General features: G+C 39.3%; 1 long non-coding RNA gene across 1 annotated transcript; it reads right to left on the bottom strand.

The window, feature by feature from the left end:
• Nucleotide 1: 1 nt before the first annotated feature.
• LOC125480927 lies at nucleotides 2–21,345 on the bottom strand. Its single transcript, XR_007261176.1, has 11 exons — nucleotides 20,303–21,345; nucleotides 9,079–9,155; nucleotides 8,605–8,629; nucleotides 3,351–3,498; nucleotides 2,565–3,263; nucleotides 2,411–2,492; nucleotides 2,196–2,328; nucleotides 1,578–1,736; nucleotides 1,004–1,459; nucleotides 749–900; nucleotides 2–139 (listed from the first exon to the last, which is right to left on the bottom strand). It is a non-coding gene; the product is annotated as an uncharacterized LOC125480927 (long non-coding RNA).
• Between the last annotated feature and the right edge of the window lie 3,651 nt (nucleotides 21,346–24,996).

Raw genomic sequence — 24,996 nt, 5'->3', positions numbered from 1 at the left:
CCAGATTATATTGAAATGTTGGCAGCCTAAGATAAGATTTGATGGTGCACAAAATGCGGATTGGAAGTTTAATTCCAATAAATATGTGCAATTATGAATCATCCTTATCTAAAGATCCACAAAATCTACATCAAACCACCTGATGGGAGAAGCAATATTAGTCTACAAAATATAGAACCCAACTTAGCCAATCTTAAAAAAGCATAAACCAACAGAAATGGTTCAACATAATGTGAAAACCGAACACAAAAGTTAACCGTTGTGGTAGAATAAGTATTTTAGATTGCAGTTATATCGAATTAAATTTACATAATCGGTCCATTGACATTGAAAAGGGCTATTTAGAAGTTTGACATAACCAAAAATATAATCACAACAAAATATTGTTTTAACATAAGGAATTGAAGCAACATGTAGTCCACACATATGTTGTCTGTGCATGCAACTTGACAAAATACATGTCTTGCATGCCATGTTATCACCTCAACGATTGCAAAAAATAAACATAAAAACATAATCTTCCAGTGCTTGCGGTGCTTGCAGTGCGTAAGTTTCGAAGTAAAATGCCTAAAAAATGTACATAGGTATAATCACATGCACCAGGCCATCATTAAATCCTTGAGAAATCATTTTTTCAGGAAATCAACATCCCCAACATTGAAACGGAAATGAGAAAGCAAATCTCAATAACGGGTTGATGCAAAGATAGTGTTTGCATAACAGTTAAAATAATGCACCATAATTATACCTTTCTTTGAGTTTTTTGGTTTGCGACCTGCTTCTCAGTACGCTTATAGGAACTTTGTCTGAAGGTTCTATTTTGTGAATGACGGCTTGGTGAATTCCTTTGATATTGTAGCTAAAATTGTGGATTGTGGCTGGCTTTCCTCACATGTTTTGCTGTCAATTGATGTCCAAGTTAAAAGGTCAGAATTAAAGGTTCCAAATGAAGACAGAATTCGTTCATATACTACGAAGTTGTGTGATATAAGGAAAAATAAACCTTTGTTTTTTGTCAGCTTCCGATTCAACGAATAATGCTCTTTTGACAGTAGTCTTGTTTGATGCAGGCAGTTGGATGTCTTGAGCACATGGTTCTAAGGGCACAAAGGAGGCAGGGGTTGCAACATTAACAATCTGTTTCTCAGCATTTGCAGCAGGTGTGCACAGTTCAACCGAGTTAGTTGCTGTGGCAGATGGTGGTTGTTCCTCAAATAATCCGCACACAACAAAATCCGCCTTGGGAAATTCCTTGTTTTGATTTCCAAATCGAAGCTGGAATTTTTTTGTGGTGCCAATAAATTTCTTAAGATTTGACGGCAGCATAAAAGAATCATCGTATCCTTCTTCTATGACCAGGGAGTGGCAAGATACACCCAAAAGTTTTTCAGCGTGCCTTCCGATCATCATAAGGTTGAATTGATTTGTGTTGTCTTCCACAATAAAATTTATCCTGAACCTAAGTAACAGATGATGACACATTGCGTCAGATAGTTTGAAAGATAATGTTTGCTGCTAAAAGTATACGCAGAGTGAAGAAATGTAAACAATGTTAAATAATTAGATGCGATTGTTACCATGGTTTAGGCAATGTTGTCAGCAACCCATGTTCATAGCACTCAAAGTCTGCAGACATTTTCTTTGCAGCCTTGTGGCAAGAGGGGGCACGATTTGTACCACCATCCCTTACTTAGATCATAACCCACAATCGTCGCTCTACACATGAATTTTGTATCCTGTTATGATATATAGATTCATTACGTATTAAAACATTGAGCAAAAAAGATGATGAACCAAAAAAGTAGAACACAATTGGTGACGACTTGTTTCTGCAACCAAAATGTAAGAATGGAAAACAAATCAAACACATTTGGACCAAAACTAAATTCAAAACAGAAGAAACATTTTCTCATAAAAAATGGATCAACTACTTGAAAGACATGAACACCTTTGAAACTTAAGTAGATACCAAAATATGCATTTATCATGCTTTTGTGTTAATGTAAAAAGATAAACTAAAATGTAGCATAAGGTTCATTAAAAGGACAGTGCAAACATAATAATGTTAGACACAATCAACAAATGACACGCTTTTTTCATATTATGTGAGAGAATCAAGCAAGAAGTGGTTGCAACACATACAATTCACAAAAGAAGAAACATTTTATTTGACAGCGTAAAGATAATGAACTAACTTTGTTCAGTGTAGGATCGAGGAGAAACAACTCTTCAATAGTATTTAACTCAGAATCAGCAATCACATGGGGCTTTGCATAGCCTTTAGCAGAGCTAGGTAGAATCTCAACGGGCAAGTTCAGGTATTGAAATCTATTTTGTACATTTTTAGTGAGAAGAAATGGTTAGTAAAATAATAAATTTGTAAAACGATAAAGAAGACTTGTTGATTTACCTTTGTTTATATTTCGTGAGCTACGGGATTTCGGGGTTTAAAAAACACACCGTTGAGCCTGTGCTTCCTAAAACAAGTTTCCCTGTAAATACAAAGATTGCAATTAGTAAAAAAGAATTTGAAGTTGTTACATTAAACGATGAGGTAGTATAACCTTGGTACTGGTTGACTTTAAGAGTAGTCAAAGCAATGAATACAGGCGGCACCAGCGATTTTGAGTGCAGCCTCCTGAAAACCTGTAGCACTTTCTGCCCATCGGGTGACCCTCATTTGATCTCTTCTATGATAACAAAATGCAGTTAGTGTTGTGTACCTCATGTTTATACGGTCATTTATGTATAAATTTAGAACACCAATTTAATAAAAAGATCATTGACCTTATATTTTGTATCTGCAGGTTTCGTTTTTTCGCAACCCTAACATTTTGCACATTCACCTCTTCAGTTGGTTGTAAGGCCATTAAACAACCAAAAACATCCATGCAGAGTATAGTAAAAAGAATAACGGTAAAGTCAATTACATTAAAACTGCTAAAAATGAATTTAAAGGTTTACCGGCAAAAAATATGTTATGGTTTACTTGTTAGCTCCACATATCTGTCAACTTTTTTGTGAAGCTGATCAAATTCAACCAGATTAAACCACTGCATTGGGATGACTTGGCCAATTCTCTTAACAAGGACTATGGTTGTCCACCTGTTCAACTAAATCATTGTGTTATGAGGGACAATTATGCTCAAAGTTTTGTTTCGGATGACACAAAACTTGTTTATCTCATAAGTAAAGCCGACATTAAGCTGCTCAGAAAAGAATTGGGTATCGCAGGAGTTCATAGTTGCATGGATCGCATTTCCCTTGTAGTGTAAAAAAAGAAATAATATGAGTAATGCAAGCAGGTTTAAAGTATTTAATAAGTAAGTATAAAGTTTCAATTTTGTAACCTCTTTATCAGCAAATATAGAGTCCAAGCTTGCAGCATGGGGATCAGCTCTAATAGTCTTTGTGACCCAAATTCGGCATACTCTAATTTCAAGTTTGCTTGCTGGTTCATACGGCACCAAGGACCGAATCAGTTGAGGTTCCATTAATCTACAGATGATCAGATTTAATAAGCAAATAACAACTGTGAAAACTACAATATCATATTCATGGAACATAAGATAGATTAACATTTAGAAAAATAGATGTTGAGTGAAAGAGAAACTAAAATTGCCAAAGACGAACACACGAACCTTCACACAAATGACTTGAAACACCTTTATAAACAATGTTTTTGGCGTATCCATAAGGAACATCAACATCGTGAGCAATCACAATTTTAAGACCTCTTTTTGATGTAACTCTGGACAATGCAATTAATAGTTGCCTATGAGAAAAAACTGGCTGAGAAAGAAATAAACCAACAATGTTGAAGGATTGTCCTTGATTTTTATTGATCGTCATTGCATAGCAAACCCTCAGAGGAAACTGTCGCCTTCGTAAAGTAAATGGATATTTATTTTGTGATGATTCTGTAATAATCCCTGGGATATAAACTGCCTCACCAATGTTGCTACCTGTAATGATCTTTGCTTGTACAACTCTTTCGGTTAACTGCATCATAACCAAGCGTGTTCCGTTACACAGGCCACAACTTTGGTTTAAATTTCTAAGCAACATCACCGGCATACCAACTTTCAAAGTCAGTTTGTGGTGTGGTAAACCAGATAATTCAAGTTGCTTCAAAAATTCCATAGGATAAAGAATATCAAGATTCTCGACATTTTCGGTCGAAGAAGACACAGAATCAAAACTGAAATAGGTATGACATTTGTCGAGCACCGAACCCAACATAAAATCATTTATCTCAGTTATGATATTATTTCGCGGTGTCATAATGGCTCGCTCTTTGAAATACAATATGTTTAGAAAATTTTCTTTGAAACTTGTGTATACCGCTGAAACCATGCTTTGGATCGGGTTATCATCAAAATTAATGAGAAAGTCCCTTGGTATTTGAACCCAAGAACTCTCATCATCACCTGAACAGATAGATTCAGCAATTTGACCATTTTCAATTTGCAGAATCCAATTTGCAAAATGAGTCAATTCGGAATTTTTTAGTTCGTTCAAACCTATTTTTGAAAGCCTCATATTTTCTTTAAGGACAAAAAATAGTTAAATACGGCCAGAGATAAGAACTCGTCAATGAAGCTTCAACAATTTCTGCTCTGCTTCCATTCGGAACAATAAGTAGAATTTGCCTAAAGTCACCTCCAAATAAAATTGGCTTTCCTCCGAATGGTAAATCATCTAAACCTGGTTTTAACCCTTTAAGAACGTCTCGGAGAGACCTATCTAGAGCTTCAAAACAACGTTTATGGTTCATTAGTGCTTCATCACAAACAATAAGCAATGCATCAGCAATTAATTTTGCAAGATGAGTTCCTTTCTTTATTTCACAAACTGAACAATCAGTAACATTAATTGGAATTTTAAACCTAGAATGTGCAAGCCATCCACCAGGAAGCAACAGGGAAGCAATCCCAGATGAAGCGACTACTAAAATAATACTGTTTTGTGATCTAATTCTAGCCATGATGGTAGTCCACAAAAAAGTCTTGCCTGTTCCACCATGACCATGCACAAAAAACAGAGCAGCCTATTTGTTATCCACCGCTTGCATAACATTGTCATTAACAATATTTTGCTCTTTATTCAACTGTGTGAGCATGAGAGAATGATGCTCCTTAAGTGATTTAGTGTTGTAATTTAACTCCTCTTAAGCTTCTATTTCTAAGTTTGTCCATGGACTCTCTGTTTGGCACAAACAATTTTCCTAGCTCATACAAAAGAGAATTTTTAACTTCCTCTTCACACCTAGAGATGTCCTGTAACCCAAAAGCATTAAGCGTTCTACTTGTAATGTCATCAGACATGGTTTTCCAATGGGCTTCAAATAATGCGGATGGGTCAGCAACATTGCAAAAAAGAACTAAGGTAACAAACAACTGTCTTAATTGGAATGATGAGGCAGTGAGAACAGCTTGTAGCATTGCACTGTTCCACTCCTTATCATCCCCTAACAAACCAAGCATGTTGCATGCAGCCTGGAATGTGGGTTAAAGAACACCTTTAATTGTTCTTAAATGATCAAAACTCAAGGCACCCTTTTGGTAATTGAGCAACATTCTCAAATAGTACAATTCACCGGCAAAAGGGTGAACATACGCAACTCTACAAAGGCATTTACCTTTTTTCCTACGCCTCCACTGTTTATCATCGTTATTCCAAACATATTTAGAAGGGAATTCAGCATAACACAATTCAGATGCATCAATATCCTGAGCATTCATCTCAAACCATTTTGTTAACATCGTGCTTTCAAGATTAGGTTGGTTAACAACATGGCTTAAATTTACATCCTCTTAAAAAACAACATTTTGGTCGGAAGGAAGGTGGACACACAATCTTGCAACAGAGGGTTCTCTAAGATGAATATGAAATTATAACAGTCTCCAAACCACTTCAAAAGGACACAAAAATCTACAATTAAGATAAGCAACAACTTTATCAAACTCTTGATCCTCAAAAACAACTCTAGCCATGTCTGTACCTTTGGTTATGTACTTGAAAAGGTATTTAATGAGCATTGATTGACAGCATGACTCAACATTTATACGAGCTTGATACTTCAATAACAACTCACGATTATAAGGGACAACAAACGCATTATCAAGCTTGATTCCATTTTTTAGAACAAAAACATTTTTTGTTTCCCTACGTCTGTACGTAACAAAACCATCATGGTCAAAAGTCGTTTCAGTTGTAAAAGCTTTTGGAAATTTCTTTGTACATTTTTTATTTTTCATGCAAGATGATTTTTCATTTGCAAGACCGCACGGACCATGGATCATGAATTGTGAAACAGGGTCATATCCAGATTGGTCAAATTTCTGATCAGGAATCTCAGCTGAAATGATGGACTCTACATCAAAAGAAGAATGGCACTTACACTCCTTACTCACCCAAACCAAAATGTGACAATGAGGTAGGCCTCTTTTCTGGAACCCCACTGTGTAAATTACTGTCGTAAAAAGAACAACATACTAATATCAATTGAGAATGCTAAAAAGAAAAAAAAAACGAATTGGCAGAGAACTGGACAAAGTCAGCACACTAACCAAATTCAACCTTGCCAAAAGGTTGTCTTGATTTTATATAGCTGATCATATGATCAAGCTTTGCTTTGAAAATTCTTGATATTATATCTGGCCTGTCCTCAACCCTACATCCAGGTTGTTGACGCATATCTTCAACAATTTCAGGCCATTTGACATTGCAAGTGAAGGTTATGAAAAGATCTGGATTTCCAAAATATCAACATACGGCCATAGCATCTTGATAATTGTTTATCATATATTTAACGCTACCCGTAAACGAAGTAGGCAAGATAATCCTCTTACCAACGTCCAATCCACTTGCACTTCCCTTTCTTAGTGCCTCACGAATTCCCATAAGACCCTCTGTTCTTAGGGAACTTTGATTTGCTCTAATGAAATCAAGTCTATCTTCTTCAAATGTGGCATATGCATCGACTAAATACTGTTGAAATAATCTTCCACCTTTTAATAGGGTGCTATTATGACCCACCTTATCTTGAATTTGATAACCTAGAAATGCTCTCATAGATACCCCTCCAGTTTTTGGTTTTTTCCCTCTGAAATTTGGATTCCAAGGAAGACCTTTCCTATAACCGTCTTCACCAAATGGAAAAAGAATAGGATACTAAAGAGCCATATATTTTGGACGTAACTTTGTTATCCTTTGCAGCCCTACCGTTCTGTGCTCAATAACAATATCCCTCACAGTGTGAAATTGGCCGATGTCCCCCACTATTAACCCTACAATCCCGTCACATGTTGGGAGATCATACTGCACATCACGGGTGGCTTGGGCACCATGCAAACGTAACCGCAAAGAACATGTGGACCCTTCATTAACCCTATCCCTTGCTACCCTAAATAATTGAACCAACTCATTGCACTCATCTAACATTTTAATGAGGCCTTCAACTATCTGTATGTCGGGTTTTTGAGAAGTTTCAGAATTACAAAAACAACTCAAACGATTATTGACCTCATTGTGAGTGTCATAAATGTACAACTGAGCAAATTTAGGACTCTCGCCTTCAGGAGGCAACAAAGAACCCATCAAATGATGCACTTGACCATTGATCTTAAATACATAAGGACCTCGGCTCTTGTTGATCTATGCATCAACTTTAGCTCCCGTTGAGGTTAACGCCATCATGGCATTGTACAACCTCACATTGGTTTTAAAATGCAAACTCTCTCGAGAATTTGTTGGATCTAGCAAATGATCTAAAAATGCAGGGGTGGGTTTAACAGGTGCAAACTTAACTTTTCCACTCATACAACACATGGTAAAATGTGGCCTAGCAACATCATAAGTATTGCTCTTTGCTCGCTCTGTAGACCAAAACAAAGCACCGCAATATTGACATTGGCAATTTCTAGATCCAAAATCAACATAGTTCAGACACGTAAACTTTCTTTTCTTCTGATAAACAGCTTGGCCAATCATAGTTGTGCTCCTAAGAGGGTCAGTACTTTCTGCATCTTTTCCCAAGATGCCACGCAAAGTGGCAGCATCGGTCAAAATAATAGGTACAGGAAATCCATGATAAGTACTGGGACCAGGTAAAGATGAGTTTAAGGCACCATCAACAAAGTTATTTTGTTTTAAAACCAGTGCAGAGGTTTGGACATGAATGCTCGCCTCTTTATCTAATGCTAAAGAGGCTGAAATACTGTTAAACTGATCATCCTAACAGGTTGGTACATCTTGCAAAACAAAATCATCCAGACTAACACCATCAATAAATATTGGTAAATTGCCCTGCTCAGTGTTAGTAACCCTCTTCAATATCGTCACTTTTCTAGGCATAACACCACATGAAAGAACAAACTGAAAGCCAATAACAACGCTTTACTTACTAATATAGCCAACTTTCTATGCAAGAAACAACATAGATGAACAAACAACACATAAATCACAATGATTTGCTAATTAATCAAACCAGTACACAAATCAACTAAACCATTTCAAAAATATATGTATCACTCGAGAAACAAACTTAAAGCAAACTTAATTAAAGACGCAAATGAATATTTAGAAGATGAGAAATCCTACCGGGTAAATTTGAGAAAGCAATCACCTACAAAAGCAAGGAACAATGATTAAGCGCGGGAATACCACAAAGAGAACCTACACATAGATGGAAAAAAATGTAAGTACATATGCAAATGTTAAGGACATAAGAAAAAGATGTTAAATTGCAAAACACGTCTAAATTGCCCTGCTCAATTTTAGTAACCCTCCTAGATATCGTCACTTTTCTAGCCATGATACTACATGAAGGAACAAACCGGACGCCAATCACTATGGTTTACTTACTGACATAGCCAACTTTCTATGCAAGAAACAACATAGACGAACAAACAACACGGCCATTACAATGATTTGCTAATTAATCAAAGCAACACAAACCAACTAAACCCTTCCAGAAATATATATATATATATATATATATCATTTGAGAAACAAAACTTAAAGCAAAACGTCATCAAAGACACAAATGAATATTTAGAAGATGAGAAATCTAACCAGGGTAAATTTGAGTAAGTAATCACCCACAAAAGCAAGGAACAAACGATTAACTGCCAGAAAACCACAAAGAGAACCTACACATAGGAGGAAAAAACTGTAAGTACATATGCAAATGTTGCATAAAAGACATAAGAAAAACATATCACAATGCAAAACACGTTTTGTAAGTATATTCATTACACACTGAAGGCAAACAAAAGGGAAAACAGATAAAGAGAGGCTCAAGTGCGGTCCGGTTCAGTTCAAATTTTCTTTTGGTTTTTTTGGTTTGGTTTGATTTCAAAGGGAGTGTAGATGCATACATATGGATTCTGTGCATTGTTGATACTTCAAAGGGAGGCGAGATGCATACATATTCCCATCGCCCAAAATGATAAAACAATTTAATAAAAAAACGACACTAATAATCGTATAAGCCATGCTTACATGGAAAACCAAATAAATCAACCGGGGCAAACGCCTTACTCAAATGTAAGGCACTGACGTCAAATAATTATAATGCACGGTCATATACGGCATTAACATCAAATAATTCTAACGATCGCATGCAATGGGAAATTAACATAGAATCCATTTCATACCGTGCATTAGTCAAGCAAGGTTATTGTGAACACGAAAGTTCCTTGAAACAAGAAACAAGAATACGTGTACAAAATAATATTTTGTTTGATGATTTTGGGGTTACGATCTCTCTCAAATTTGGTCCTCTGATTCTATCTTCGTAGGGTGTAGGTTTGTGGATGAGTGGTTGATCCAAAGGGCCGTCGGGGCTTGATCTAAGGATGAACAGTTGATGAACGGATGAACACTTTCTTCAAGGGCCGTCGGGGCTTGATCTTGAATAATGGTTGTGTGGATTTCTTCAAGGGCTTTTGGGCTTGATCTTGAAGGTTGATGGATGAGTGGATCTTCAAGGGCTTTTGGGCTTAATCTTGAAGAACGATTGGATGTGTGGATTTGTTGAGGTTGTTGATCCAAAGGGCCGTTGGGGCTTGAGCTTAGGATGACCGGATGATGAATGATGAACGCTTTCTTCAAGGGCCGTTGGGGCTTGATCTTGAATAATGGTTGTGTGGATTTCTTCAAGGGCTTTTGGGTTTGATCTTGAAGGTTGATGGATGAGCGGATCTTCAAGGGCTTTTGGGCTTAATTTTGAAGAACGTGATCCAAGGGGCCGTCGAGGCTTGATCTAAGGATGAACAGTTGATGAATGGATCTTCAAGGGGCGTTGGGCTTGATCTTGAAGAATGGGTGTATGGGTTTGTTGAGGTTGTTCATCCAAAGGGCCGTTGGGGCTTGATCTTAGGATGAACGGATGATGAATGATGAACGCTTTCTTCAAGGGCCGTCGGGGCTTGATCTTGAATGATGGTTTAACGAAGAACGAAGAGAGCTTTCTTAATCCTTCGGAATTCTTGGGAATTTGGATGGTTGGAAGCTTTGGAGTTTCAAAGCTTCAAGGATTTGGGGAATTCCTCTTCTAATTTTGGGAGTAGAGAAATGTATTTGTGAATCCCTTGATGCTTGATACCTTGATGGAGAAACCTATTTATAGGCTTTGAGAATGAATCACCACCACAAAAATATTTTTTTCCTTTCCAAGCATCATTGCCTAATTTTCCCACTTAATGCAATATTGAAATTGAAGTGGTGTAACTTATGGCCTAATTTCCCACTTAACACCATTTTAAACTTGAAGTGGTGTAACTTATGGCCTAATTTCCCACTTAACTCCATTTTAAACTTGAAATGTGTATGCTTTGTCATTGCCCAAATGAGAAAAACTTGCTTTGATCCGTAATGGATTGAAGTGTGCTTGCCTTGTCATTGCCCAACATGAGAAGAAAAACTTGTTTTGATCCTTAATGGATTGAAATGTGCTTGCCTTGTCATTGCCCAAAAATGAGAAGAAAAACTTGTTTAATCCTTCAATGGTATTTCTTCCTATTTTGTTGAGTCACACGCCATGTGTACAATTTGTACAACACGTGGCGTATGCCATGTATGCCTTGACACGTCAAAACTTTAATGCATTGGTGAACATTTGTTTCACCGAAATTTCGATGTCTACAAATGCCCCCACTTCAAGGCGCGTCGTAGACATGTGCTTGACACATGTAGAAGATGCGTTTTGAAGTCCCTTAATGTAGATGTCAACCCAAGGGCCGTCGAGGCTTGATCTTGAATTGGGCTGGAAATTTCTTCAAGGGCCATTGAGGCTTGATCTTGAGTTCGACTGGAAGATTTTCTGGTTTCCTCCAATCGTTGATTTTCCACAGGCTTAGTCTTGAACTGGGCTGGAGGATTCTTTTGGTCTCCCCCAAAGGTCTGAACTTACTCCTTTTATCTGGAGTTGAATTTGATTCAAGGGTGGAGAACACTTGATTTCGAATCGGGCTTGTGATTTCTTCAAGGGCCATCGAGGCTTGATCTTGAATTGGGCTGGAGGATTCTTTTGGTCTCCCCCAAAGGTCTGAACTTACTCCTTTTATTTGGAGTTGAATTTGATTTAAGGGTGGAGAACACTTGATTTTGAATCGGACTTGTGATTTCTTCAAGGGCCATCGAGACTTGATCTTGAATGAAAATAGGACCATGAGCGGTTTCAGGATTCAGACACATGGCAGGCAAGCACGAGGTGGAGGTGATGACCTGTTTCTTTTTTCAATCTTTCCAATTCGTATTGAAGAGGGTTAGAGGATGACTCAGCATATGCAGTTGTTGCGCTTGCTGACGATCCACAAGATTGATGTTTCATTGTCACTCGTCTTAGCTGTTCTCCAAGCAGATGTGGTCCCTTCTTTGGAAGTGTATCAACCGTTGAAGATGACTACTCGAGAGCAACGCTAGGTAAGCAACCAGGGAATAGATTCCAGGTAGTCGGTTCCAGATCGGAAGACTGACTCCAAGTGCCGGCTGATTGCTCTCTTTCACTTTGCCATGCGAGTAAGAACAAGGACAAAGGAAAGGACATGGAGAAAGCATGATATGAGATACTTTTGCTTTTGAAGAAGCAGCGAACGAATCAACACATATATTTGTTGTGCTTGTCTCCACATGCTTCGATCTACCGTTTCCTCCTGCCTCATCTGTACTCCAGGCATCTGGTATCTTCTTTGGGGGTACATCAATAGTTGAAGATGAGTACTTGAAAGCAGGGCTGGGAGTGCGCCCTCAGAGGTGAGGAAGAGTTGGGCATTTTTTTTTTTTTTGTTTGCAGGTCTGCCTTGCCATAAAAGATGAAGGTCGACATATATAGGGATTTCCCAATAGCAAGTGGTGGTACTGTTCTTTTACCCTTGTCGACAAACGTTTTGATCCCGCAAATCCGGCTTTTTGAAATAGTGACGACTCTTCGATCTTTGAATACGCCTCTTTGATTTCTGAACGACGCCTCTTCGATTTCTGAACGAGCGCCTCTTTTGACAAAGCTGCACGCGTTTTCTGAAAAGCAGAGAAAGCGTCGCCAACTTATGCCGGAAAATCCAGCTTTTGAGATTTGCAGAGCGATGTCTCTTCACTTTTGAATAAGCGGCCCTTCGATTTCTGAGCAAGCGCCTCTTCCTTTTTATAGAGGTATTGATCACCTCTAACATGCACACTTTGAAGTTTGCTCATTCCTGAAAATCATCTCCGGCCTTTTGAGTTTTAACTCCATCCACCCATCTCTTTTAACACCTTTGAAAAATGGCTAACCCATCGAACCTTAGCTTAGAATTGAGTCTCAGCAGTGATCCGGTTGCGCCGCGTCAAGGTAATGTATGGTGCCCGTCTTTCTTATCTTCTAACGGTCCTCTTACAGGTGAAGACTCAGTGATGCAGAATGCAACAACAGCTACAATAGTAGCTAGGAACCTCCTCACACCAAAAGATAGTAGGCTGCTTTCAGGACGGTCCGATGAGTTGGCCGTTCAAGAGTCCCTCGCTCTCAGTGTTCAGTGTGCGAGCTCTGTGTCCAACATGGGCCAACGCCTGCTTGCTCGGTCTCGTCAAGTGGAATCATTGATGGCAGAGGTGGAAGATCTTAAGCAAGAGATCAAACAGCTTAAGTATGAGAATAGAAGTTTGCATGTGCTTGCAAATAACTATTCGACGGGCATGAAGAGGAAGCTTGATGAGCTGCAAGAATCTGAAGGTCGAATTCAAAGTGACCGTCAAAGGCTTGCGACTTATCTCCAGAGGCACCTTTTTCCTGGGTCATCTAGCGTTCCACCCAGTATTGAGGCCTCGAATGCTCTATCTTCAATGCCTCCTGCTCTGATGCCTTCTGCTCCGATGCCTTCCACTTCTAGAGTTTTGCCACGTAGTGGGTCTTCACGTGAACAACCTTTGTGAAAGCTTCATCTTTTTTTTTTTTTTTTTATACGCACTTGTAATTTCTCGGAGATCAATGAACATGCTTTATTTTATCAGTGTATTGTGCTAAATACAGATAAAACATATACATCACCAAGATGTGTTATTTTCCTTTTTTTTTTTTTTTTTTTTTATTTTGATGATGTGACTGTACTTGAAGTTTTGAAGTTTCAAATTGCCTACGTACCCTTGGTTGAGGGGGGATCAAGTCATGACGTAGTTCAAATGAGTGATGGTTTTGATGATGATTTTGCCGTACACAGTTTATGCTCTTGCGGGCCAGGAGCGTGATACATGGAAGACTTGTGCTGCTTGAACTTGTATTTGTCGCAAAGCTCGTCCACGAGTCAGTTGGAGAACTGCTTTCCGTTGTCAGTGATAATGTAGCGAGGCACCCCATATCGGTGGATGATATGCTCCTTGATGAAACGAACAACAGTTTCCTTTTTTACTTCCCTTAAAGGGATGGCTTCAGCCCACTTGGAGAAGTAATCTGTTGCAGCTAGGATATAAGCTTCCCCTGCATATGACTTTGGCGTAATTGGTCCTACAACGTCCAATCCCCATGCGTCGAACGGCCATGAAGCAACTGTAGGGTGTAATGGTTCAGGCGGTTGATGTATGAAGTTGGCGTGGAATTGGCAGGCTTGGCACCTTTTGGCGTGTTCCAGGCAGTCCTTCACCATGCTGGGCCAGTAGTAACCCATTCTTTTAAGCCGGAAATGTAGCTTTGGTCCAGACTGATGTGCCCCACACACACCTGAATGTGCTTCTTCCATGGCTAGATTAACTTCTTCCTCACCTAGGCATCTCAGGAACACTCCTTCAAAAGAGCGTCGATAGAGTGTTCCTTTGTAGTAAAAGAAGCGAGGTGCTCGTCGACGTATTTCGGAACGGTGTCTGAGATCATCTGGAAGCTTTCTGTGCTCTAAGTAGTCGATCAGCGGCTGTCTCCACTCTTCAGCATCGACTGGAAGTACTGAGATGACATTTGTATCATCTAGTGACATTTCATTAACGAGCGGAATCACCCATCTTTGGAAAACTGGCACGTCTGCAACTTCATCTTTTCCTAGTGTCATACTCGAGGCTAGATTGGCGAGAGCGTCTGCCATTTGATTTTCCTTTCTTGGCACATGTTCCAGTGTCACAGCTTCGAACTTTTGTAGCAGTTGGGTCGCTAGCCGGAAGTATGGGACGAGATCATCTTTCCTCACCTCATATTCAGTTCAGAGTTGATTGATTATGAGCTTGGAATCGCCATATACCTCAAGAGCTGTGATTTCCATGTTGATCGCCATTTGGAGCCCGATGATCAATGCTTGGTACTCATCAACATTGTTGGAGCATAGCTCATTCAGTTGGAATGAGTAAGGTAGTATTTGCCTTTGTGGCGACATGAATATTACTCATGCCCCCGCTCCGTCTGCTCGTGTGGATCTGTCGAAGAACATCGTCCATGTTGGGAAGATGTCGATGTAGAACACCTCCTCGTCAGGCAAGTCGTCTGAGATTTTCCAATCAGCTGGGATTGGATGATCGGCAAGGAGCGTTTGGTGCTGTTTGCAGTTTCAGCTCGTGCAGGCAATGAGCGTTTAGTGCCGTTTGCAGTTTCAGCTCGTGCATGCAAGGAGCGTTTGGTTGTCACCTTTTAGGCTCGTGCGAACGAGGAGCTTTGGTTGTCGCCTTTTAGGCTCGTGCGAACGAGGAGCTTTGGTTGTCGCCTTTTATGCTCATGCGGACCAGGAGCGTTTGGTTGTTGTTGTGGATTTGTCAAGCGGTCTGGGAGAGGCGTTCCTCGCAATCTTCATAGGAAGGAGCCTTGACTGAGTAATTAAAGAAGTCTTCTGGGAAGAGGTCGCACATTGTGATGGGGATGGACGATCTTTGTGTCGAAATTTCATTATCTCCAACACTTTCACATTGTTCTGGAGGTTGACAAGAGCTGTTTTGCCCCCTTTTCGACTGATAAACTTGTGGACAAGATGGTTGCTGCTTGTCCAATTTCTTCGAAGCGATCTTCGAAAGGCATTCCTCACAATCTTCATAGCAAGGAGCCTTGGTCGAGAAATTGAATAAGTCTTCGAGGAAGAAAAGATCCCGCATGAACGATCTTTGTGTTGAAATTTTCTTATCTTCAACATTTTCACATTGCTTTGGAGGTTGGCGAAAGCTGCTTTCCCCCCTTTCTGATTGGTGCACTTGTGGAGAAGACATATGTTTCTCGTGCAGTTTCTTTGAAGCGACATGAGTCCATCCTTCAATTTCACTTGACTTGGAGCATGCCCCCAACAATCGAGGTGAAGACTTTGAGTCGAAAGAGCCAGAAGTGACATCTTTCTTAGGGATTTCATCTTCAGTGCCATCCTCTTGGGTTTGTTGGCATGAAGATTTACCAGTGTGGACGATGATGCGCCTCCTTACCTTCAGTGGTCCTTTTGTATCGACCTCTAGGATTGCTTGGCGCTTCATCCTTGAAGGAATCAAGCTTCGAACGTCACATTTTTCTGCTAGCCCATCGAACTTTTCTTCCTTTGGTGTTGTCTTCCTCTTTCCAAAAGGCTTCTCATTATCTTCAAATCTTTCCGAAGCTGATCGTCGTAGAGGAGAGATAGCTGTGTTGCTTTGTTTCTTAGGCTTTAACAACCTTTCAAAAACAGAGCTTTGGGATGTTGGCGCGCTAAGCCTCTTGAAGACAGAGGTTCGGCCTTGACTACCAATGCGATTAAGCGCTGAAATTCTGGAGCTTGAATGGCTCATCCTATCGAAGACCGACGACCGAGGGGCGGGTTTAGGCTTTTTTTGGTCTTGTTCAATGCTCACGCTGATGTGTTGAGCGCTAGCTTTCTTCACTTTGCTTGAAATCTTCACGGGTGCATTTGGTGTGAAGCCAAGTCCGGTTTTGTTGTTGTCAACTCCGTAACCATGCTCCTTCAACTTCTTTTGAGTTTTGGTGAGGTTACGTTCTTTGTCATTGACGGTGTTTGAAACCTTCTTTCCAAGATTTGAAGAGGAAGCAAAGTCATGCCTAGCCTTTGACATGGGTTCGTAGGCATTTGGGGTAAAGCCTTCTTCGTTCTTCTTAGTTGGAAGAGAGCTTGGTTTCATTTTGATGCCATGCTGTGCCTCTAGACGGTTGATGAGTCCGGCGGTTTGCAAGTTTTTCTCCTCTGCAGTCCGTGTGAGCTTTGCGATTGCTTCATTCATCTGAGCTAGCTGCTCCTCGATTGAAGTTACTCCAGTGGTCATGACTTGCATGGTTGTACTGCCGCTCGAATCAGCGTCGGAGAGTAGGGACTCTGAGTATTTCCTCAGGCTTTCCCCTCTTGATGCCCTTAGCGAGGCTAGGGTGATCACAGGCTCGTGCCTCAGGTGCTCTTGTTCCTTTGACAGAGTTAATGCAGGGGCGGAAGCCGCAGCAAAAAGAGCTCTTGCCTTACTTCGGGTTATGGTGCCCGAAATATCACCACTTGCGGTGATGATGTTCTTGTTCTTTGCTTTGATTGCAGGAACAGCTTGATCCTTTCTTGATGCCATTTGCGTTTTTCGATGATTTGAGGATAGAGATGAGAGGTAGAGATGTCCCACCGGGCGTGCCAAATTTGTGAACACGAAAGTTCCTTGAAACAAGAAACAAGAATACGTGTACAAAATAATATTTTGTTTGATGATTTTGGGGTTACGATCTCTCTCAAATTTGGTCCTCTGATTCTATCTTCGTAGGGTGTAGGTTTGTGGATGAGTGGTTGATCCAAAGGGCCGTCGGGGCTTGATCTAAGGATGAACAGTTGATGAACGGATGAACACTTTCTTCAAGGGCCGTTGGGGCTTGATCTTGAATAATGGTTGTGTGGATTTCTTCAAGGGCTTTTGGGCTTGATCTTGAAGGTTGATGGATGAGTGGATCTTCAAGGGCTTTTGGGCTTAATCTTGAAGAACGATTGGATGTGTGGATTTGTTGAGGTTGTTGATCCAAAGGGCCGTTGGGGCTTGAGCTTAGGATGACCGGATGATGAATGATGAACGCTTTCTTCAAGGGCCGTTGGGGCTTGATCTTGAATAATGGTTGTGTGGATTTCTTCAAGGGCTTTTGGGTTTGATCTTGAAGGTTGATGGATGAGCGGATCTTCAAGGGCTTTTGGGCTTAATTTTGAAGAACGTGATCCAAGGGGCCGTCGAGGCTTGATCTAAGGATGAACAGTTGATGAATGGATCTTCAAGGGGCGTTGGGCTTGATCTTGAAGAATGGGTGTATGGGTTTGTTGAGGTTGTTCATCCAAAGGGCCGTTGGGGCTTGATCTTAGGATGAACGGATGATGAATGATGAACGCTTTCTTCAAGGGCCGTCGGGGCTTGATCTTGAATGATGGTTTAACGAAGAACGAAGAGAGCTTTCTTAATCCTTCGGAATTCTTGGGAATTTGGATGGTTGGAAGCTTTGGAGTTTCAAAGCTTCAAGGATTTGGGGAATTCCTCTTCTAATTTTGGGAGTAGAGAAATGTATTTGTGAATCCCTTGATGCTTGATACCTTGATGGAGAAACCTATTTATAGGCTTTGAGAATGAATCACCACCACAAAAATATTTTTTTCCTTTCCAAGCATCATTGCCTAATTTTCCCACTTAATGCAATATTGAAATTGAAGTGGTGTAACTTATGGCCTAATTTCCCACTTAACACCATTTTAAACTTGAAGTGGTGTAACTTATGGCCTAATTTCCCACTTAACTCCATTTTAAACTTGAAATGTGTATGCTTTGTCATTGCCCAAATGAGAAAAACTTGCTTTGATCCGTAATGGATTGAAGTGTGCTTGCCTTGTCATTGCCCAACATGAGAAGAAAAACTTGTTTTGATCCTCAATGGATTGAAATGTGCTTGCCTTGTCATTGCCCAAAAATGAGAAGAAAAACTTGTTTAATCCTTCAATGGTATTTCTTCCTATTTTGTTGAGTCACACGCCATGTGTACAATTTGTACAACACGTGGCGTATGCCATGTATGCCTTGACACGTCAAAACTTTAATGCATTGGTGAACATTTGTTTCACCGAAATTTCGATGTCTACAGTTATGTCAAATTAATTTCATCCTGAGCAGTTGGTAATAATCAATAACAAATCCCAAAGTTAACTGCGCATGCGCACATTCGAATATCAGTTTTTCTTTACGTATCAGAAAATTCGTTTAAGTCGGTTTAGAATTTGGTTTGGTTTGGTTTAGTTCGATTTGCGAACTCCTAAAACCGAACCAAATGAATACAATTCGGTTCAATTTATTTCGGTATTTGTTTGGTTTTTTTTTAATTTTTTTTTCTGAACTCACCCCCTAAAATCAATGAGTTAACCTACTGTAACTCTAAGCGAACTCTACGTTCTACGGAAGTCTTTGGGTTTTTAACATTTTGAATATTTTGAATATTTATTAGCAAAATATAAAAATGCAAAACGGGTGGATCCATGATCCAAATAGCATGTCTTGCATGCATGAACTGCAGCAGGCAGCAGATGTGTGTGTGTGTAATATGAAATTGATCAGAAAAAAATTGCATTAATGTAAATTTAATTAATGAGAGATAAAAAGGTGGCCAAATAAGTAGTAACAACACTTAATTCTTAAAAGGATAAAAAGTTCATTATTTACATCATTGTATTTATGACCCAACAAAAATGGCCTACATGGCCCTTTTTTAAAATTAAAATCTCACCCATCCGTACATATTTAAAAACCAGAAGACCACTACGGTGGCGATGAGCCAAAGCAACAACATCCCAACCTTCGTCGAACGGTTAAACTTGCAGATCCAATCGAATATCCCAAGAAAGTTTGACATAATTTTTTTATTCAGCCCATTACTCCGATTTGCAAGCAAATATATAGTGTGGACTACCAATTTGTTTCGATTTACACCTTTACTAAAAACACGTAAACCCATTCTTGTTTTTTCAATTTTCACCGCCCTTGATTTGCTGGGCCCTGGAGTAGCTTCTGAATATATTAATTTTATCCCTCAAAGTTGTTCATCTTTTCGGGCTTTAACCAAAGTTCTTAATTTACCAAAACTCCTCCTAAAATCTATTGTTCTCTTCAATCAATCTCTTTCATCGTTTTATTTGCTTTGAATCACAAATTAAACACAACGTCAATAATTTTTGTTTTGTTTTTTTGAAAAAATTCACTTTAGCTTGTAATGTAAATGCATTAAAATTTTGCAAAAGCAATTTTAAGGAGCCTGCACCCAAGCCTAAAAAAAAATTGAAGAAACTGAGGAGTGGCAGCCATTATCGAACATGTATTTGACGTTGTTTAATTTAAGTTTTTTGTTGGTGCTGGTTTCTCTACCTATGTGGACAGAATGGGGTCTGCACCTCATTGCGAGAAACTCCGTGTCATTATCGAATAGGCACGATAATTCGTTGGAGTTTTCAATTGTCATTTTTTGGTTGTTTGCAACTTGTAGCAGCTAATGTGTTCTGGTGCTATACCTATATATAAATACTAAGCAACGGGTAACACATATGTACAACTCAAGTTTGGCATGGAAACAATTTTTGACATCTAAACTGCCTAATAAGACATGTCACCTCTTTTTTTTTTAATTGTCAAACCAAAGTGGAAGATGCAAAACATATCTTAACACAGTCACACACATAAATATTTAAAACCAATCGGTAAAAGATAGACAGACAGGGGAAATGAAACGCAGATTAATCTACAAAGACTCTTAATTAATCACTTTGTTGTCCAAAAACAAAGACGAAATGAAAAACATTTTGTAGAACAATACAAAAATATTCAATACAACAACACAACAAATGAACGTACAAACAGTAATTGTTGCACAACATAAAAAAGTTAGGGTTACCAAATGAAACCTGCAACGCAAAATCCCAAGTCAGCAGGACGTTTCCTGCAATCCAAAAAAAAAAGAGAATAATGAGTCTTCTCGTCTTGAAACAATTGAAATAAAAAAAATTGCATTAAAATTAGGCAGCAGAGAAGTCGATGCACAACCTCATATGCACACACAGAGACACAGATGCATACAATTTAAGAGCATTGGAATTGAAATGGTAGGCCAGACAGAATAATAGACAAAATTTAAACTACAAAAAAGAAAAAAATGGACCTTTGAACAGTTAACAGAAGTACACAGGAAACTGAGAAACAAAACTGAGAGCAAGTGAATAAATAGAGGGGCAGAAAATCCCCAAATCGATTAAAAAAAAAGAGAAAAGCATGCTACCTAACCTAACCAAACAGTGTAGAAAGATTTGTAAACAAATTCTGGCCTCTCAATCACAACATGCAAGCTGATATAAATGCAAGTAATAATAAAATATAAATATTTGAGTACGAAATCAAAATGACAAAGCAAACCTGCAAGCAGATATACATGCAAGAAATAATAAAATATTAAGATTTGAGCACAAATTCAAAAGGACAAAGTGACTATGCAAGCAGATATAAATGCAAGAAATAATAAAATATTAAGATTTGAGTACAAAATCAAAAGGACAAGGTGACTCACCTAATCATGGAAGCAGATATAAATGCAAGAAATAATAAAATATTATTTGAGTCCAGAATCAAAAGCAAGAAGTGACTCATCTGAAGGTGCAACAGAGCATAGACAATTGTGAGTGAATCCTGGACTGAGGAACGACAGCTGTTCACGATCCCCACCCTTCGCTCTCTGTTTCTCTCCCCGCATCCCAACGACCCATTCTCTTTCTCTCACGGTCGCCTTCGAAGCCACCGATTGAAAGAAAGAAAGGGGAGTCCAGGGAGCTAGTGGTTGTTTGATGGATTCGAGGCTGGCCAGAGTGGTGAATCGTGATGTGGACTCAGGCATCTCGACCTCTGGGTTTTACGGAGAAGGGTAGATGGTGATGGTTGAGGGAGAGTCGGGAGAAAGAGAAAAGGTTAGTAAGTTAAAATTGAAGACCCAACTTATAATAAAAATGAAGCACAGCCACAAATAATGGTAGAAATGTAAATAATGCAAAATCGAGGGCCCATTTTAGAATAGACTGGTAAAACCATAAATATATGGAAATCTGGTTAGAGACAAAATTACCCTCCTAACCTTTATTAATTACCATCCAACCCAACCCATATCAGATGGGTTTCTTGCAAATAAGATGAAATCGAGTGGCATTTGTTTTACTATAGCCATGAACAGGTCAATTCCCCTCCAACTTTAGAATAGATAAGGGCAACTCCAACGTTGCTGGGTGCTCGGGGGACATGCCAGAGAAAAGGGGCCCGAGATCCTATGGACCGGCTCCAACATGAAGGAGCCCGAGTGGAGGCGGAGGCCCGAGCTCTAGGCTCGTGAAGAATTGCCAGCCCGAGAGGCCAAGTGGATGTGACGCTAGGCCTGACGTCAGCCTGGCGTCAGGCCTTTTATATTTTTTTTTTGTCAAGCGCGTGCACCCCACTCTCGCGTGGGGGCGCGTCGCCGACACAAAATCAGAAAAAATAGTCACATTTTCAGTTACCGTTAAGAAGCCACGTGGCTTCCCACGGTCCGTTCGATCTCAACAGCTCTTCAACTTGGACCGTTCGATCTCGACGGTAAAAAAAATAAAAAAAGTCTTATTTAATATCCACTGTTCGATCTGAGATCAACGGTGAATATTTATAACATCCCACTTCGTCCAGGGGAGTGATCCTTAAATGTATATTCTCATCCTTACTTAGCACGAGGCCTTTTGGAAGCTCACTGATTTCGGGTTCCATGGGAACTCAGAAGTTAAGCGAGTAGCGCGCGAGAGCACTTCCAGGATGGGTGACCCGTCGGGAAGTTCTCGTGTGAGTTCCCAGAAACAAAACCGTGAGGGCGTGGTCGGGGCCCAAAGCGGACAATATCGTGCTATGGTGGTGGAGTGGGCCCGGGAAGTGGTCCCCCCCAGGCCGGGATGTGACAATATTAATATGCTTTATAAATAAAAAAAATTAAAAGAAAAAATAGTTTTAAAATTAAGAAAAGTTATAGTTGTGACACGTGGCACAATCTGGAGTGTTGGAATTCAAATTTTTTTATATCCAACGGTAGAGATTAATTAGTTGAATAAAATTTTTTAAAAAATTGTAAAAAATTCGAAAAAAAATCTGAATTTTTTTTTAAAAAAAATTGTTTTTACTTTTCTATAAATACATTTTCATTATCATCTACCTTACACCACAATTTCATATTTTCTCAACTACTTTCAATCACATTCCTTTCTTTCTCTCAAAGTTTCAATCCATTTTTTTTCAACAAAATGACCACTGATGCAGGTACGAATTTGTCGCTTCTTGAAGATATTGCGTTGTGTACTAGCTGGGTTGAAGTTACTCATAGTTTGCTTACGGGTAATGAGATGCAGTTGTGAGAAATGTGGAGTCTTATTCATACCACTTATCTTGAGAAAATTGGTGGGAAAAGAACCAAAGAATCGATGTCCAGTCGTTGGAAATTACTTAGCCAATCGTTTAGTATGTGGAGAGACGCCTTGGCACAAGCTAATAGTAATATTCGAAGTGGGGAAAATTACTCGGATCAGGTAACAATATATTATTTATTTGTTTGTACTATACCCAAATTTACATTATAATTATTTGTTTGTATTATTTATTTGTTACGTGGATTATATAGAGGATTCAGAAAGGATTAGATTGTAGATAATGCCACATGGCATGCCGTCATTTGTTAAAAATCTGATGGAAATCTATCCTCAAAGATTGTAAACAGATTATGACATGTGACGCGACGTGATTGGTTAATAATCTTATCAGAAATCCATCACCAATAATTGTATTTTCGGATAATGACAAGTGGCATAACGAGTACGATTAAAAATTTTATCAAAAATCCATCCCCAATAATTGTCTTTTCGGATTTTATGGCAAGTGGCGCAACGAGAACGATTAAAAATCTTATCCGAAATTACAATTAAAATTATTTTATAAATAAATAAAATACTAACATTTTATTGTCTACTATCAGGGCTATTGAAGTGTAACGGTGGAGATGCAAAAGGCGATTACTGTTCATTAAGGGCAATTACTGTTCATTAAGGGCAATTACTGTTCATCAGGTGGATTGAATAGTGAATAGCCTGGGGGAGGGCTCAACCACTGAAGTTGCTCTAATGTGACCCATGGCAGACCCACATCCCTGGGCGGGGCCCGCGTCCTAATCTTCTACCAACGCAATACAATATCATGCAAATCTTGACTGAAATTTGCCCCGTTTTAAGCTAATTGGCCCCCGTTAATTTTCGGGTGGTTAATAAACTTTGACTTCTTTCCTAATTTGCGCCATTTATACTTATTCCTTTGCAAATTGTAATAAATAAGTTATTCAATATGAAAATTAGGTTGCCGCTTACAACATAAAAAATATTAATAATAGTGTTTTTCCATATATACATTTTGTTGAATATTTTGAAAGTTAATTATAGCCTTCCCCACTTCGAACCCTAGCTTCGCTCCTGCATGAGACATGGTGGGTGCTTCAAATCAAACTTTCCTTTTTGGTTTAACCACTTGAGAAAAGAAAATTGCATGTGCATGCTAAGGGATGGACGCATGAGTATCATAAATGGTATAAGTCCGAGACCCGGAAGAGTAACAGAGAGATTCAGAAATGGAGGAAACCTGAGGAGGGGTGGATAAAATGTAACATCGATGGGGTGTGGAGTCTTAGTGGTCCTCAGATTGGGGTGGGGAGGGGGGTTATGTTGTCGTGGTTAGGGTGCACACTGGTAAAATTTTGGCTGCCATTGCTGGTCCCATTGAGAGACCCATGTTTGCTCTTCACTCGGAGCTGATTGTAGCCCATTGTGCGGTAGGGCTGGTTTGGTATTGTTGTGCTTTGAAAAAAAAATTACTTCTATTGTTTTGTGAGAATAAGCAATTGTGAAATAAAACACCAAAGTGTTTAGTAAACTTTTTTGTAAAAGTGCTTTTCAAAAAAAAAAAAAGGCAATATTATAGTGTTTGATAAACTTTTATGTAAAACATATGTGAAAAAAAGTTGGTTTTTTAAAGATGGACTTTGCAGCTTTGTGTTTTTGGCTTTTTTTCACCCAAAACTGTGAAAAAAAGTTGAAGCTGAATGTTTCCCAAACATAAAAAAGCTCCCAGCTTTTTTGATGCCCACTTTTTTCATAATCACTTCAGTACCAAACTAGGGCTAAAAGTTGTCCTTCGGGCAATGTGAAGGTTAATTTTGAAGGTGATTCTAGGTGTGTGGTTCTGTTATAAATGATTTGAGATATTTTCTTACGGAATTGTCGAATGCAGTGTGTAGCCATGTCCTGGGGGAAGGCAACTTGGCAGTGCACCGACTTGCTCGAATGGGGATGGGTGGTTTTCAGGATTTGGTGTGGTTTAAGGAGTCTCCGGACTTGATTCAGGACATTTTATTTAAGGAAGGATTGTAATTTCTCTTTATATTGTTCATTTGAGGATAGGCCTATTCTGGTGTGGGACACTCTTTTCCTTCGACCAAGTTAAAAGCCCCAGCAAGGTTGTTATCGAGCCCCAATATGCACATTATCCTCAGTT

The sequence above is a fragment of a genome, unplaced genomic scaffold (genome assembly GCF_019419815.1).
Source record: "Pyrus x bretschneideri cultivar Hongxiangsu unplaced genomic scaffold, Pyrus_bretschneideri_v1 Contig37, whole genome shotgun sequence".
Classification (NCBI taxonomy): Eukaryota; Viridiplantae; Streptophyta; class Magnoliopsida; order Rosales; family Rosaceae; genus Pyrus; species Pyrus x bretschneideri.
Note: the sequence above shows the minus strand (reverse complement) of the source record. Positions and strands in the feature narration are given on the sequence as shown.